This window comes from Nyctereutes procyonoides, unplaced genomic scaffold (genome assembly GCF_905146905.1).
Source record: "Nyctereutes procyonoides isolate TBG_1078 unplaced genomic scaffold, NYPRO_anot_genome, whole genome shotgun sequence".
Lineage (NCBI taxonomy): Eukaryota > Metazoa > Chordata > Mammalia > Carnivora > Canidae > Nyctereutes > Nyctereutes procyonoides.
Window position 1 is genome coordinate 46,967,764 of NW_026575135.1, and position 14,691 is coordinate 46,982,454.

Sequence of the window (14,691 nt, forward strand, 5' to 3'; positions counted from 1 at the left end):
GCTCCATGCACAGGGAGCCCGACGTGGGATTCGATCCCGGGTCTCCAGGATCGCGCCCTGGGCCAAAGGCAGGCACCAAACCGCTGCGCCACCCAGGGATCCCAAAACCTGAATTTATAATAAGTAAGTAATGCCCATCATCTTCTAAAACAACAACAACAAAATATTCATTTTGGGGGGAATAGAAAACCACAGTTAATTTATTAACATTTTTTAAAAAGATGTTATTTATTTGAGAAAGAGAGCGAGTGGAAAAGAGAGCATGAGGGCAGAAGGGGGATGGCAAGGGGAAGGGCAGAGAGAGAGAGAGGGAGAAACAGACTCCCAGCTGAGCAAGGAGCCTGAAGCTGGGCTTGCTCCCAGTACCCCAGGATCATGATCTGAGCGGAAGGCAGATGCTTAACTGATTGAGCCACCCAGGCACCCTTTTATTAACACTTTTATTATTATTTTTTCTGTTTTTTTAATTAATTTTTTTTAATAAATTAGTTTTTTATTGGTGTTCAATTCACCAATATACAGAATAACACACAGTGCTCATCCGGTCAAGTGTCCTCCTCAGTGCCAGTCACCCACTCACCCCCCCCCCCCCCGCCCTCCTCCCCTTCCACCACCACTAGTTCGTTTCCCAGAGTTAGGAGTCTTTATGTTCTGTCTCTCTTTCTGATATTTCCCACACATTTCTTCTCCATTACCTTCTATTCCCTTTCACTATTATTTATATTCCCCAAATGAATGAGAACATACACTGTTTGTCCTTCTCCGATTGACTTACTTCACTCAGCATAATACCCTCCAGTTCCATCCACGTTGAAGCAAATGGTGGGTATTTGTCGTTTCTAATGGCTGAGTAATATTCCATTGTATACATAAACCACATCTTCTTTATCCATTCATCTTTCGATGGACACCGAGGCTCCTTCCACAGTTTGGCTATTGTGGACATGGCTGCTAGAAACATCGGGGTGCAGGTGTCCTGGCATTTCATTGCATCTGTATCTTTGGGGTCAATCCCCAACAGTGCAATTGCTGGGTCGTAGGGCAGGCCTATTTTTAACTCTTTGAGGAATCTCCACACAGTTTTCCAGAGTGGCTGCACCAGTTCACATTCCCACCAACAGTGCAAGAGGGTTCCCTTTTCTCCGCTTCCTCTCCAACATTTGTTGTTTCCTGCCTTGTTAATATTCACCATTCTCATTGGTGTGAGGTGGTATCTCATTGTGGTTTTGATTTGTATTTCCCTGATGGCAAGTGATGCGGAGCGTTTTCTCATGTGCATGTTGGCCATGTCTATGTCTTCCTCTGTGAGATTTCTGTTCATGTCTTTTGCCCATTTCATGATTGGATTGTTTGTTTCTTTGCTGTTGAGTTTAATAAGTTCTTTATAGATCTTGGATACTAGCCCTTTATCTGATATGTCATTTGTCTCTATCTTCTCCCATTCTGTAGGTTGTCTTTTAGTTTTGTTGACTGTATCCTTTGCTGTGCAAAAGCCCTATAAAAATACCATGGACTTTCTTCAGAGAGTTAGAACAAATTATTTTAAGATTTGTGTGGAATCAGAAAAGACCCCGAATAACCAGGGGAATTTTAAAAAAGAAAACCAGAGCTGGGGGCATCACAATGCCAGATTTCAGGTTGTACTACAAAGCTGTGGTCATCAAGACAGTGTGGTACTGGCACAAAAACAGACACATAGATCAATGGAACAGAATAGAGAACCCAGAAGTGGACCCTGAACTTTATGGTCAACTAATATTCGATAAAGGAGGAAAGACTATCCATTGGAAGAAAGACAGTCTCTTCAATAAATGGTGCTGGGAAAATTGGACATCCACATGCAGAAGAATGAGACTAGACCACTCTCTTGCACCATACACAAAGATAAACTCAAAATGGATGAAAGATCTAAATGTGAGACAAGATTCCATCAAAATCCTAGAGAAGAACACAGGCAACACCCTTTTTGAACTTGGCCATAGTAACTTCTTGCAAGATACATCCACGAAGGCAAAAGAAACAAAAGCAAAAATGAACTATTGGGACTTCATCAAGATAAGAAGCTATTAACACTTTTAAAGGTTTAAGGACTTCATTAATCTTGACTAAATTACAGTGTAGCTACTTAGTGCCTTGCAGAGAAGAGGGAGTGAGGGGATTTTTATCTTTTTATTTTTTATTTTTTTGCTATTTTTTCAGGGTTGAGAAGTGATATTCAGCTGCACAAGGAAGATGATTTTCATACTGGAATGAATATTTCTGAATTTTTCTTGCCAACCTAGGGCCCTAGAACACTGAGTTAGCCTGGAGAGCCAGGGCTAGTGTGATGGAGTCAATGGATATCAGGAAGAGAATGCCCAGAGGTCAGGGAATAGTTGAAATTTGAAGAGGCTATCTGTGGCTCTAGGAAGCTGAAGCAAGAGTCTTATTTTAAGGTGCTTGAGGCTTTCATCTATGAGTCAGGCAGGAAGTGTTAAAGGCCTCAGCTTTCTCAGAGAAGTTAGGGCGTAAACATAGGTGAGCATCAGGCTGAAAGTCCAGGGCTCCACTGATCCATTCAGCTCCACAATTTCCATGGTTCTTGGCTGCTTATCACAGTAACTCTAGGGCCTTGTCTGATCCAACTGGAACCAGTGGATGTCCAGAGGGAACGTGGAAGTGTAGGGGCATTAGTGTTATATAGGTGACCATGACTAAAGGGAGATAGGAAACAGGAAGAAATCAGCAGATGAATTGCCCTCCCTTTCTAACAGAAGATTTCAAGATGGAGAGGCTTCATATGGCTTCTTCTAGAGAGGTCCTGTGAAACTGAGCAGTCCATTGTGGGCTTATGAAGCTATGGCCAGTTTAGTAATGCACTATTGTGTTTGCTTTCTCTCCCTACCTGAATGAATTCTTTTTTTTTTTTCACTCTTGCTTTCCTGAGATTTATACTCTTCATTAAGACATTAGCACAGGCTCTTTATTTTATTTTATTTTATTTTATTTTATTTTATTTTATTTTATTTTATTTTATTTTCTTAGGAAATCAAGGCTAAGAAAATGGATTCTGGGATTATCCCTAAAAAGAAAACTCTCAGGATGGAATTTTGGAGTTGGGTTACCTACTTGAATAAAGGCAATAGAGACCTCACTGCTGATGGTAAGTGGGACAATAATGACTCCTGGCAGTGAAATCACAATTTATGAAGTTTTACCTGTGGTTAGTTGGGAGGAGATGCAAGGTAGAAGGCAAGACATTCTGAGATCATTATGTGGAAAATAATAATTGTAAGAATTGTGACTGTTTTTGACCGCAGTGGAAGTATTTTAAAAAGATAATGATACTTTCCTCAGCTGCCACTAAGGTGCTCAGTCCTTCTGAAGCAGCTAAGTCTGCATTGAGGTCTTTACTTTATCTGGCAGCTAGCACTGAGCCTGGCAGTGCCCTTCAGCATTCACTTGTACATGGCCTCTGTCTAGAAGCTTGCCTGCAACTTCTCAGCCCTCATTGTGCATGACGATGAGGTGTCATGGAAGATAAGATCAATGCCCTCATTAAAGCAGCAGGTGTAAATGTTGAATCTTTCTGGCCAGGCTTGTTTGCAAAGGCCCTGGCCAATGTCAACATCAGGAGCCTTATCTACAATGAAGGGGCTGGTGGACTTGACCCAGCAACTGGTTCTGTACCAGCAGGAGGTTGGTCCTGCTCCCTCCCCCACTGCTGCCCTAGCTGAGGAGAAGAAAGTAGAAGCCAAAAAAGAAGAATCAGAAGAGACTGATGATGACATGGGGTTTGTTTTTTTGTTTTGTTTTATTTTGTTCGTTTTTTACTAAACCTCTTCGGTAAACTGTTGAATAAATAGCTGAACTCTAGGTGGCTTAGTCCGTTAAGCCTGGGATCAAACCCTGCATCTGGGTCCCTGCTCAGCAGAGAATCTGCTTCTCTTTGTGCCCCTCCCCAAGCTTGTGCACGCGCTCTCTCGTTCTCTATCTCTTAAATAAATAAATAAAATCTTAAAAAAAAAGAACAGAACTCTCAAAAAAATGGGGGCACTTCGGGGCTCAGTCAGTTGAGTGACTAACTCTTGATTTTGGCTCAGGTCAGGGGTTTGAGCTCCAAGTTGGGCTCCGTGCTGGGCATGAAGCCTGCTTAAGATTTTCTTTCTCTTTCCCTCTCCCTCTCTGGTCCTTCCCCCCACTTCCCTCTCTAGAAAGAAAAGAAAAAAGAAAAGAAAAGAAAAGGAAAGAGAAAAGAAAATAAAAAAAGAAAAGAAAAGAAAAGAAAAAAAAAGAAAATGATATACTCAGGGCAGCTAGTGGCGTACTTAAGGGATCCTCTGAAAACCAGAGGTGTCAAAGGCAGTCTGGCCTCAGGGTAGACTGGGTTGAAAATCAGATCCAGATTCTAATTATAAGGACAGTAGAGAGGTAAAGGGAATTAAATTTGTAGCTTCCATGTATACATACTATATTAAAACCAGGACCCAGATGGGGAAGAGGGCACAAAAGATCTGGGATAAGGATACTTCAATGGATAAATCTAAGAACACTGAACTAAAAAAATTCCCTGGAATATTCCTGGGCCAGTGGAATCTACTTGTTTCCCTTGCCAAAGGAAAATACCTTCCCCTTTCCTAGAGTCCATACAGTGGCCTCACCCAAAGCAGGCACCTAACAAGATGATACTTGTTCTCTTTAAAAGCTGATCTTGGGACACCTAGGTGGCGCAGGGGTTGAGCATCTGCCTTCGGCTCAGGGCATGATCCTGGAGTTCCGGAATCGAGTCCTGCATCGGGCTCCTTGCAGGGAGTCTACTTCTCTGTCTGCCTATGTCGCTGCCTCTCTCTCTGTGTATCTCATGAATAAATAAATAAAATCTTAAAAAAAAATAAAAATAAAAGCTGCATCTGCCACAACTCATTGCCTCCAGGCCAACAGCCAGGATCATGTTTCAGCACAGCCTGAGAAGAAAGGTACAGTCCCTGCTTAGGGAAGAAATAGACTACCTATTAAACAAATGACATAATCTGGCCATTATGTATCATGGGAATAATGGAATTCCCATGAATAAGGGAATATGTATAGAAGTAGATTTTTGAGGATATCTGATTGGGGGGCCATAATCCTGGATAGGGGAGAATTCACAGGTATGGGAGTATCTTGTATGACTCAGGATTCAGTGTTCCAGGACCCAGAGTTGCTCTAAACACACTCACTGTCAGGTTGGCTCCTTGAAACTTGGCCATGATAATGGCCTAGAGTATGTGAGATGAATTTACTAGTTGTCTTGGCGTTATTTTGAGCAATGAAGACCATATGGATTAGGGAAGCAGGAATGTTAGAATGGATTTACTACGTACAACCTGAGGACCTCTCACTGATTCTAAGTTCCCAGGAAGGACTCAGAGCTCCCTCCTATCTTGAAGGCAATAGGAAATATGCTAGTGCTGGGTATAGCAGTTTCTTTAGGAAGCTTAGTGATCCTGCTCTCTCAGACGATGACTGAAGATGTGGTGTGGAAATTAGGCTGTCTAATATAAATGAGGACAATGAGATTCCAGAATGACAGAGACCTTTGGCAGGACTTAATTCTCAGAGGCAAGATGGCCATAATTAATGCAATGGGCATCAAAATTAGAGTAGCAGTTTGAGTGCCTTGATCTACATGAATCTAGTGATTTTAGGGGCAAGATGCATGGAGAACTAATCAGGCATTGCCTGATTTGGATAACAGAAAATTGAGAGCTGGAAACTGACATCAGCGGTACAAGTAAAAATCACCCAGTTTCTAGAACTAAATAGACGCAGAGTCCATTGACTCAAGGGGAGATCAGGTTTCCTTGAGGAAGAACCTAGCAATGCCGCTAGAGTACATTTGACAAATATTCTTCTGATCCTTCCTGAAGGGGATCTTTGGTTATTTGTGAGTATGCCAGGGGAAAGGGAAATAACCAGGCTTTTCAAATCTGTTATATATGAGATCTGAACTGGCACTGGCATTAACATTAAGAGTCCCAAAATACCATCCTCTCTTCCAGTTAGAATGGGAGTTATGGTAGCCAGATGATAAATGGAGTATTAGCACAAGTCCAATGCACAATAGTATCAATGAGTCCGCAGACCTGCTCTGAGTTATTCTCTACATATATTCTAGTTATTCCTTGAATATATAAATGGAATAGCTATCAGCTGGAACAGGTATCAGGACTCTTACATAGGTTTCTTGTAACTGTGTGGGTTAGGGGCCATTATTTTCAGAAAGGCCAAGTGAGAGTGCCAGAAACTGACTGCTCACTCAGTAAAAAATGTAAATTATAAATAATGCCTTATCCCAGAAGGGATTGCAATGATTAGCACCACTACCAGACTTGAAGTATGTGGGGTTGTGGTCCCCATTGTATTTCCTTTCAATTCACCTCTTCACTCTCTTAAAACTGTGGGATATTGGTGGATGATGGTGGACCACCATACATCCAGTGTAGTGACTGTCTCAGTCATAGCTCGTAGGCAGGATATGGTTATCTTAACAGAAGCACATTAATTTATTCTCTGGTGTTTGCCATGTGGGTGTTGGTTTAATGAATGTGTGTCTTCCAATCCTCATCCATAGGGAGTATCAAAATGTTTGCCTAAAAAAAAAAATCTGTTTGCCTTTATAGGGTAGGAACAACATGGAGTTAATTGTCCCTGGGGCAAACTTTTACTTATGGGAAAGGGGAGATGAAAAAAAAACTGAAAGAGGGATGCCTGGGTGGCTCAGCGTTTGAGTGTCTGCCTTTGGCTCAAGGCGTGATCCTGGAGTCCCGGGATCAAGTCCCACATCAGGCTCCCTGGGATCAAGTCCCACATCAGGCTCCCTGCATGCGGAGCCTGCTTCTTCCTCTGCCTATGTCTCTGCCTCTCTCTCTCTCTCTCTCTCTCTCTCTGTGTATGTGTCTCTCAAGAATAAATAAATAAAATCTAAAAAAAAAAAACAAAACAACAAACAAACCCTGAAAGATAAATTGCCTGTCTTCCAAAGATTCCAAGATGCAGCAATTCCAAAATGCCTTTTCAAAGATATCCCACTTTACCAAAGAATTTAAGTCTCTTTTATAAGTATGACCAGCTCAGTAAATACACAAAAGATTATATTATCTTTTTGTCCTTCCTTGCCTCATTTACATTTTCCCTTTGTTACTTGCCTCTCTGGGACTGAATCTCCAAGGAAGAAATAGAATTTTGCTTCATGTTTTTTTCTAAGAATCTGAGCTAAGAAAATGGCTCTCCACACTCTACTTACCCAACACCAACTAGATGAACTTAGAAAAGGAAACATAAATGTGTAGGTAAGCACATGTTAGTTTTGAAAAACAGCTGCTCTCCATTATTTCTATGAAAATCAGTGGAGAAGATGAAATAAGATTCTAATAGATTGCTTAAAAATTAACTACAGATCGTATTTAAAGATATTTACACAATAAAGGGGCACCTGGGTGGCTCAGTGGGCTAAGCGACTTGACTCTTGATTTTGGCTCAGGTCATGATCTCAAAGTCCTGAGATGGAGCCCTGTGTCAGGCTCTGAATTCAGAGGGAAAACAGCTTGGGATTCTCTCTCTCCCTCTCCCTCTGCCCCAGCCCTGCTCTCTCTCTAAAATAAATAAATAGATCTTAAAAAAATATTTGCAAAATAGAAATATAAATTATATTTACCTCTGTAATAACTGGCCAGACTAGACTATAAATTAACTTACTATTCATTAATATCGCTTGGAGCTATAAACCTTCTGAATAGCTGTATAGCATCTCATCATTTTTACTTACATTTATCATTTAGTTCATGTCAGCAAGCCAGTATCTATAAACAACTGTTTTAGATTGTAAGTACTGAATGTTCTAATCTCTGCACCAGAATCCAAGTATGATTGACATTCTGATTTGGAAAATATTTTAAGGAGACAGTTTTGACCATCAATAATAAAAGTTGTGTTGTAGCATTAGTTTCCAGTGAACTTATGAAGTGCTGAACTTAATCCTCAGACTTAGGCATTGAGTTTATTGGAAGACTAGGAGCAAATTCCTGAAGTTTTATCAAAAGAGATAAGAATAAAGGTGTCTTGAGGGGAACTTGAGTTCTGAGTTTCCCTGCCTTTCTGGTTTAATAAAGCCTTAATGAGTTGATCTTCAGGGAATAATTTCAAAGGCACTGCTTTTAATTTAATCCTTTTTTTTTTTGTGGGAAGATCTAACCAAACATGTTATTTAATAATTTTTTTCGATGTCATTGTACTCTACGATATGCTGTGTACCACAGGTTCTACAGATGTACACACCAGTGGGAGTGGCTGCCTTAGGAGGGTACACCTGGGGAAGAGGTCCTTGCAGACTCTTGCAGGCTTGATGCTGTTTGGACAAAGCTTTCTGTGGTCCCAGCAATTCCATATGTAATTTAGAAGGGTGGGAGATACTGGGTCTTCATAGGTACATCCCTTGACCTGTGGACCTCATTCCATAGGGTGGAGCATGGATGAAGGAAGGCTAAATGGGCCACTATAAATGACAGGATTTGGGGCAGGGCCTGGGTCTATGGGTAATATGGAAAGTTGGCATGTTTAAGGAACAAAAGGACTGGTGAAGCTGGAAGGAGGTAAAAATGAAAGGCTGTGGTAACAGGATGAGATTGATGAGATAAACCTTGAAGATCATAAGGCATTTAGAATTTTATATGCTTCTTTGCCAGTCAGACTGCATTAGGTCTGCAGAGCCCTCAGTAAGAACTGATTAGGACATTGTCTGAGGCTTATCTGCAAAACTTTGGGACAGTAGACCTTCTGAACGAAAGCTTGAGATCTCAGATAGTCTGTGGTGAAGCAGAGGTCAAAGTAGACCAGAGTATTCAGATGCAGCTAAGGTAATATCATAGCTCTGAGAAAAGAACTTATTCATAATATTATTCACTATGTATATCTCAGGGCCTATAACTAGAAGCAAGGCCAATTTTAACTCACCTATGAGCTGGGTAGGAGATAGAAAGTGAAAATTTGCTATGAAGCTGACAAATGTTTGTTTCATGTTGTCTTGGTTTCACTTTACAAACATCCTGAGGTTCTTTACAGCAGTGCCCTTGGACCTTTCTTTTTTTTCTGTCTTCCTGTAAACTGAACCCCTGTTTGCCTGAATCTCAAATCCTGGTTCTGCAATTCCAGCCTTTGGCCTTAGATTAAGTATTAGCTTTTTGTCTTGCCAGCTTTCCAAAGTAAGCTTTCCCTAACAGAGCCTGACTTAGCTGGCCTGTCTGACCTCCTGGTGCCACATGGCAACCACTGTTCCAGTTCTGACCACTTGCAATCTAACTTCTGCCCTAGCTAGAATAACCTCTGCCTCCAGCAAGGAGAAATTAAGCATTTTGTTATGAACCACTGAATTCAGAGCACCTGCTCAGTTGCCCTGGCAACAAGGCAGTGGCTCCGCTTTTCTTTAGTCCCTGGGGTTGGAGGATATGACACTACAGAAGGAAAATTGAGAGCCCTAAGGACAGGTTCCTGTTGGGTCTACCCAGGTAGAGGTAGGGATGCAGATACAGACTGCTTTCACAGACTGGGGCTAGCAGTTGCTGTAGGCAGCTAGGCCTGTCTCTGTTTACCCATCCAGAGGAAATGTAGAGACAGTTTAGCAGAAATCTCAGAAATTAAGTAGTCAATGATTCACTGAATATCCAGAGCTTTGGTTGGGAATTAGAGGAAGGGGGTGGTGCTGGTGGGTGCAAACTGATTTCATTTCTAATATCCTAAAAAGATGTGGACAGTGATAGTTTTGCTCCTGAAGCCCAAAAACCATGTCCAGAGGGGGAATAGGAAGGTCCACGCATAAGAACTGATAGATATTGCTTATCTGCTAGGAGGAAGAATTGACACCTCTAGAGCTTTATGGGCCATCCTGGAGGAAATGAGGTGGGGTGATCCAAACTTCCACCATAATTTAGCCACAGCCTCAAGAAAGGATTATGTAATAAGCTTGCTCAGGACACCAGGCTTGAGCCTTTATATATATATATATATATATATATATATATATATATATATATATTATAATTTATTTTAATTTTAATTTTTTATTTTTTTGAGCCTTTCAATATTAACAAGCCTCTGGACAAGGCTGGAAATGGGACTAGCACACACTATGCCTCTCTTTCTTTCTCTCTCTCTCTTCTCTCTCAGTAGTAGCAGGGCTACTTTCCCAAGATGTGTGCATGTGTGTATGCACATGTGTGTACATGTGCCTACTTGTCCCCATCTGTTTGCCAGCTCCCCCAAGCAGGGCACCTATATCCCTGTCATACATCATGCCTATTTTTATGCAGATTGCATTATTCCTATTCTACTTCTAAAAGATACTTGCTTAAAGATCATCTATTGCACAAAAAGTATAGATTAATTTTAAGGCAATTAAAATGTTATTGGCAATTAATATTCAGGAACACCTCCTCCAGCAAGTGCTCCCCCTCATACAGAGGAAAATCAAAATCAAAAGAGGAAACTTTGGGGAATGTTTTGTATATGATACTTGCACTATGAAGATGTTCCTGGACAATCCTTGGTAACAATGACTAATGTTTAACAGTGGTGGCAGGACTTCTGCCCTTTGGGAGGCAGCAGATAGCTGAGAGCCTGAATCTGAGTCAGATGCACCTGGATTCAAATGTTCACTCTGCCTTTTACAAGCTGCAGAGACTTGGGCAAGTTTCTTATCTGCCTTAATTTTTTTCACTTATGAAATTTCTTCCTGTAAGGGACTTTGATGAGGATTAAAGAAGATAATAGATGTAAAGTTCTTAGCACAGCATTCAGATAAATGCATGACATGAAGGTTTACAGGACTTTATCACTGTGCTCATGCTTATGAATGCTCTTTAAATATTTGCAGGGCATTTCTTCTTTTTTCTTCCTTTTTAAAAAGAGATGTGCCAAGATATTATTTCTTTAAAAAGAACAATACATAAAATTCTATAATTCAAAATGATTATGTATAATACCAAAATGACTGCTAGGAAAAACCTAGAGCAATGCCCCTTCAGGAGAAGGAGGTACTTAAGTCTATTCATTATATTTCTAAATTCTTTACAGTTCCTTGTCTCCACCATTCTATTTGCTGATTTGCAAGCTGGTTATTTATGTAGAGTCTGGGCTATCAATATTAGACAGTATCCTGAATTAGTTTAAAAAAGTTTCTTGATACTCTACCACTCCAACACCTCAATATAGAAATCAGGTGGGTTTTTTTTTTCATATAACAACTGTCAAAGAACTGTTTGTCCAAATGATTTGCTTTACTGAAGACTAAATGGATTGTTACTATTTTATCACAAAGCAAACAACCAGTTTTCATTGTTATTGATTATAATGAAAACAATACTCTTAACATCTGTGCCTACAAACCACAAACTTTAAAAATACATATTTTGCAAATGTTTTTTCTTTCCATAATATCATTTTAGAACCGCTACAGTTATTACACAGCTATAAAAATCTTTTGAATAATTCTGATAATTATGAATTGAGCTATATATGCAAAACAAGTCAGCCTTTGCCTTCTAAAACTGTAAGTAGGCTGTGGTTCTTTTAGGAAGCACTTTAACCCCAAGCACAGGTCAACTAGCCTTACTCATCACCACTGTTTCAGACACATAGTTACTTTTGAAAAAAATATATATAGCTAGATTTGACAGGCAGATTAGATAGGTCACAGATGCAAACATATATATGCATATGGGTGATCTCTTGGTAGAATATACAGACATGCATCCCGCTGAAATGTTCATTTTTATATTAAATAATAAAGAACTAAGGGACATAAAACTTGTTAGGTTGCCTTATGCCTACCTACATATGTAGGGAAGAGATGATTAAATCCAGCTCCTCAGGCTTTGAAATACAAGATTGAGATGTCATGGCCACTAACTGAACTTGATCAGTAATATTTGATTTGCATGCTGAAGATCCAGGACAAACACCTTCAAACTCCCAAGTTAACAACCATCTGAGCTAGAGATAAAGAAAGGAGGGTCTCCCCAGATGTAAACTGACACTGTAAGGAATCTATATTGCAATAAAAAATAATTTAATTTAGCAATTAAAAAGTGATCTGAGTTAAAAATGACAACAAGGAATATTTCATTTGCTTATATCTCTTTATAGAAGGAGGCTGTTACAAAGCAAGAGAAAGGAATCAGTGGTTCAAAAACAGTAAATTGTGTTCTCTTTCAAAACAACAAAATTTAATGCTAAAGCAGTTATAATCAAAAGCTGTACAGCATTTGTTGGAAAACATTTTTCCACTAATATGGTTTAGTTCTGGCACTTATAGCAATAATTGAATTACAAATGATAAAAATGGCATCAGTGGATATGTATTTACAAAAAAATTGTTACAAAAGGCAACTATATACTAAATGTCACAATCTGTGTAGAGATGACACCACATCCTCAGCCTGAAAAAAATACTGAATGACAGTTTCAATCTCATTTGACAGAAATAAATTCACAAGCAAAATGCTTTCAGGAAAAGTTCAAGAAAGACATAACAGGACTTTGGCATGGTTTAAGACTGTGAAAGTTTAAACAATCACCACTAAGGTGAAGAATTTCCATCAGTTTAACATCACCACCACCGCCAAGCCTTCTAAAACTTCCTCTCAAGAAACAGGACAGATTTGAAAATGAACCGAAGGAATTTAGGAATGGGGTGTACAGAGAGTAAGAAAAAATGGGAGGAAAAGCAGTGAAAAAACTTTTTTGAAAAAAAAATCCTTCTAATCTCAAAACATATTTTCTAATCCTCGGAAAAGGGTATGGCTACTTTTGGATCTTGCCTCCAAATCTTCCTGGACAATTGCAATTCACAAAATGTAATCATATGTATGACCTCTTGCCTTAAAACTGCATTTCCATCTGATTGGTGTTAGTTTTCTTTTTAAAATGCATTTGAAAAAAATGCATTTGATCCATTCCATGGTTAACAGGATTTATATTTGTGTTTTGTCCTCATAGATGCCATTAAAATCGGGAGGAAGTCCAGGTTTGTGGCCGGTGTTAATCTGAATTGCAGAAGAAGTTTTAGTAATATCTTTGCTGTTTGCAGAAGCTATAGCTTGTGGAGTGGAGAGTTCATAGCTCGAATTGGCAGCTGGGGAGGAATCTGACCCTTGAAATTCATGAACCTTCATGTGCTTGTACAAAAGGCTCAGTCTGTATATAGGACTTGTGGCACAGTTTGCGGATATAAGGCTTGTCTGAGGCGTGCAAATGCATGTACTTCTTGCCGTCACTGCGGTTGGCAAAGTGTCTGTCACAGCCTTCACATTCACATTTGAAAGATTTCTTACTTGTGTGAGTGCTCTTGTGGATCTTGAGGTTCTTAGAGTGGGCAAAGATCTTCCTCCAGCCTGGAGAAGGGGCATGGGAAGTGCTCTGGCCCCTATACAGTTGAATGTGGTTGCCCAGTTTGTACTTTGCCTTGTCCTTGTGAGGCCACTCTTCCCAGTAGCAGACATGGTTGTTCTGCTCCAGGCCCCCCACATGCTCCATGGTGACATGTGTCACCAGCTCCTGCATGATGCTGAAAGTCCTGTCACAGCTTTTCTTGGGTTAGTTCAGCTGAGTCTCCTGGATCCACAAGCATGACACTGCAGGACATTTCTTATATGTAAACATGTTAATTACAAAATTATCATATGAAAAAGCCTGTTTCATCTGTTGCTATTTCAAATTATGGGGTTTCTTTTCCCTTAGAAAAACAATTTGCAAACAGGAGTATTTCCATGTACTAGAAGTTGATTGCATTGTTTTGCTAAGCTCCCCCCCCCCCCCGCAAGGATAAATATGATTTGGTGGCTAGCTTGCATATAAACAATGAGCTATAGCTCACATAGTAATGGGATCTTTTCAGAGCTAATTAAACTTTTAATTTCACTAAGAAGATTGCATGAGTTGTTTTCTCCCTGCCCTCCTTCCCTTATACACACACACACACACACACACACACACACGCATCCACACATGTATGTATGTATACACACTCACAGTTAAACTAAAGCAGCTAAAATAAAATACACTTTAATAACCTGAATTTAGATAACTTAATTTTCTGAGCTTCAGTAAAGCAATGCACTTTAATCAGATATACTTTAGTAGTTTTCAGGATCAAACGGCCCAAGAAGGGATGCTTGGGTGGCTCAGTGGTTGAGCATCTGCCTTTGGCTCAGGTTGTGATCTCAGAGTCCCAAGATGGAGTCCCACATTGAGATCCCTGCAGGGAGTCTGCTTCTCCTCTATGTCTCTGCCTTGCTCATGAATAAATAAATGAAATCTAAAAAAACAAAAAAACAAAATTATATTGTATGTGAATTATATCTTAATATAACTTTTTTTAAAAGACTCTCTTATGGCTTCATTATGTAGCTTTCTGATAATTCTAGCTTAATCCAAAAATAAAATTTAGAGACTCTATAGCAGTGTTTCTTAACTGGGATTAATTTTGCCCCCAAAGTACATTTAAAAATATCTGGAGACACTTTTGTTTGTCACAAATTGGGGGACAGGAAATTCTACTGGCTTCTTGTGGGTAAAGGACAATGATGACATCCTGCAATGCACAGGACAGTCTCCTGCAAGAAAGAATTGTCTGCTCCAAACTACCAACTGCTGAGGTTGAGAAATCCAGACTTAGAGAAA

At 39.9% G+C, this 14,691-nt stretch overlaps 1 pseudogene; it reads left to right on the forward strand.

Annotated features, from left to right (window-relative positions):
- The first annotated feature begins 3,447 nt into the window (after window positions 1-3,447).
- Window positions 3,448-13,160, forward strand: LOC129494606 (60S acidic ribosomal protein P1-like; annotated as a pseudogene).
- Window positions 13,161-14,691: the final 1,531 nt, after the last annotated feature.